Consider the following 3,746-nt stretch of genomic DNA (forward strand, 5'->3'; position numbering starts at 1 on the left):
CCTGGTGTTCCTAGTTATGGGGACCTTGTGCTCCTAGATATGGGGACCTGGTGCTCTTAATTATGGGGACCTGGTGCTCCTAGTTATGAGGACCTGGTACTCCGACTTATGGGGACCTGGTGCTCCTAGTTATGGGGACATGGTGCTCCTAGTTATGAATACCTGGTGCTCCTAGTTATGGGGACCTGGTGCTCCTAGTTATGGGGACCAAGTGCCCTTATTTATGTAGACCTGGTGCTCCTAGTTATGGGGACCTGGTGCTCCTAGTTATGGGGACCTGGTGCCCTTATTTATGTAGACCTGGTACTCCTAGTTATGGGGACCTGGTGCTACTAGTTATGGGGACCTGGTGCTCCTAGTTATGGGGACCTGGTGCTCCTAGTTATGGGGACCTGGTGCCCTTATTTATGTAGATCTGGTGCTCCAAGTTATGGGGACCTGGTGCTCCTAGTTATGGGGACCTGTTGCTCCTAGTTATGGGGACCTGCGCTCTTAGATATGGGGACCTGGTGCTCCTAGTTATGGGGACCTGGTGCCCTTATTTATGTAGACCTGGTGCTCCTAGTTATGAGGACCTGGTGCTCCTAGTTATGGGGACCTGGTGCTCCTAGTTATGGGGACCTGGTGCTCTTAGATATGGGGACCTGGTGCTCCTAGTTATGGGGACCTGGTGCTCCTAGGTATGGGGACCTGGTGCTCTTAGTTATGGGGACCTGGTGCTCTTAGTTATGGGGACCTGGTGCTCCTAGTTATGGACCTGGTGCTCCTAGTTATGGAGACCTGGTGTTCTTACTTATGGGGACCTGGTGTTCCTAGTTATGGGGACCTTGTGCTCCTAGATATGGGGACCTGGTGCCCTTATGTATGTAGACCTGGTGCTCTTAGTTATGGGGACCTGGTGCTCCTAGTTATGGGGACCTGGTGCTCCTAGTTATGGGGACCTGGTGCCCTTATTTATGTAGACCTGGTGCTTCTAGTTATGGGGACCTGGTGCTCCTAGTTATGAGGACCTGGTGCTCCTAGTTATGGGGACCTGGTGCTCCTAGTTATGAGGACCTGGTGCTCCTAGTTAAGGGGACCTGGTGCCCTTATTTATGTAGACCTGGTACTCCTAGTTATGGGGACCTGGTGCTACTAGTTATGAGGACCTGGTGCTCCTAGTTATGGGGACCTGGTGCTCCTAGCTATGGGGACCTGTTGCCCTTATTTATGTAGATCTGGTGCTCCTAGTGATGGGGACCTGGTGCTCCTAGTTATGGGGACCTGCGCTCTTAGATATGGGGACCTGGTGCTCCTAGTTATGGGGACCTGGTGCCCTTATTTATGTAGACCTGGTGCTCCTAGTTATGAGGACCTGGTGCTCCTAGTTATGGGGACCTGGTGCTCCTAGTTATGGGGACCTGGTGCTCTTAGATATGGGGACCTGGTGCTCCTAGTTATGGGGACCTGGTGCTCCTAGGTATGGGGACCTGGTGCTCTTAGTTATGGGGACCTGGTGCTCCTAGTTATGGACCTGGTGCTCCTAGTTATGGAGACCTGGTGCTCTTGCTTATGGGGACCTGGTGTTCCTAGTTATGGGGACCTTGTGCTCCTAGATATGGGGACCTGGTGCTCTTAATTATGGGGACCTGGTGCTCCTAGTTATGAGGACCTGGTACTCCGACTTATGGGGACCTGGTGCTCCTAGTTATGGGGACATGGTGCTCCTAGTTATGAATACCTGGTGCTCCTAGTTATGGGGACCTGGTGCTCCTAGTTATGGGGACCAAGTGCCCTTATTTATGTAGACCTGGTGCTCCTAGTTATGGGGACCTGGTGCTCCTAGTTATGGGGACCTGGTGCTCCTAGTTATGGGTATCTGGTGTCCTTATTTATGTAGACCTGGTGCTCCTAGTTATGAGGACATGGTGCTCCTACTTATGGGGACCTGGTGCCCTTATTTATGTAGACCTGGTGCTCTTAGTTATGGGGACCTGGTGCTCCTAGATATGGGGACCTGGTGCTCCTAGTTATGGGGACCTGGTGCTCCTAGTTATGGGGACCTGGTGCTTCTAGTTATGGGTACCTGGTGCCCTTATTTATGTAGACCTGGTGCTCCTAGTTATAGGGACCTGGTGCTCCTAGTTATGGGTATCTGGTGTCCTTATTAATGTAGACCTGGTGCTCCTACTTATGGGGACCTGGTGCCCTTATTTATGTAGACCTGGTGCTCTTAGTTATGGGGACCTGGTGCTCCTAGTTATGAGGACCTGGTGCTCCTAGTTATGGGGACCTGGTGCTCCTAGTTATGAGGACCTCGTGCTCCTAGTTATAGGGACCTTGTGCTCCTAGTTATGGGGACCTGGTGCTCCTAGTTATACAAATACAAAGGCATTACCGCTATGTGATGCTTTTGTGTTTGTACGGGGGGGGGGGGGCTAGTTATGGGGACCTGGTGCTCCTAGTTATGGGGACCTGGTGCTACTAGTTATGGGGACCTGGTGCTCCTAGTTATGGGGACCAAGTGCCCTTATTTATGTAGACCTGGTGCTCCTAGTTATGGGGACCTGGTGCTCCTAGTTATGGGGACCTGGTGCCCTTATTTATGTAGACCTGGTACTCCTAGTTATGGGGACCTGGTGCTACTAGTTATGGGGACCTGGTGCTCCTAGTTATGGGGACCTGGTGCTCCTAGTTATGGGGACCTGGTGCCCTTATTTATGTAGATCTGGTGCTCCAAGTTATGGGGACCTGGTGCTCCTAGTTATGGGGACCTGTTGCTCCTAGTTATGGGGACCTGCGCTCTTAGATATGGGGACCTGGTGCTCCTAGTTATGGGGACCTGGTGCCCTTATTTATGTAGACCTGGTGCTCCTAGTTATGAGGACCTGGTGCTCCTAGTTATGGGGACCTGGTGCTCCTAGTTATGGGGACCTGGTGCTCTTAGATATGGGGACCTGGTGCTCCTAGTTATGGGGACCTGGTGCTCCTAGGTATGGGGACCTGGTGCTCTTAGTTATGGGGACCTGGTGCTCCTAGTTATGGACCTGGTGCTCCTAGTTATGGAGACCTGGTGCTCTTGCTTATGGGGACCTGGTGTTCCTAGTTATGGGGACCTTGTGCTCCTAGATATGGGGACCTGGTGCTCTTAATTATGGGGACCTGGTGCTCCTAGTTATGAGGACCTGGTACTCCGACTTATGGGGACCTGGTGCTCCTAGTTATGGGGACATGGTGCTCCTAGTTATGAATACCTGGTGCTCCTAGTTATGGGGACCTGGTGCTCCTAGTTATGGGGACCAAGTGCCCTTATTTATGTAGACCTGGTGCTCCTAGTTATGGGGACCTGGTGCTCCTAGTTATGGGGACCTGGTGCTCCTAGTTATGGGTATCTGGTGTCCTTATTTATGTAGACCTGGTGCTCCTAGTTATGAGGACATGGTGCTCCTACTTATGGGGACCTGGTGCCCTTATTTATGTAGACCTGGTGCTCTTAGTTATGGGGACCTGGTGCTCCTAGATATGGGGACCTGGTGCTCCTAGTTATGGGGACCTGGTGCTCCTAGTTATGGGGACCTGGTGCTTCTAGTTATGGGTACCTGGTGCCCTTATTTATGTAGACCTGGTGCTCCTAGTTATAGGGACCTGGTGCTCCTAGTTATGGGTATCTGGTGTCCTTATTAATGTAGACCTGGTGCTCCTACTTATGGGGACCTGGTGCCCTTATTTATGTAGACCTGGTGCTCTTAGTTATGGGGACCTGGTGC

This window comes from Pseudophryne corroboree, chromosome 9 (assembly GCF_028390025.1).
Source record: "Pseudophryne corroboree isolate aPseCor3 chromosome 9, aPseCor3.hap2, whole genome shotgun sequence".
Classification (NCBI taxonomy): Eukaryota; Metazoa; Chordata; class Amphibia; order Anura; family Myobatrachidae; genus Pseudophryne; species Pseudophryne corroboree.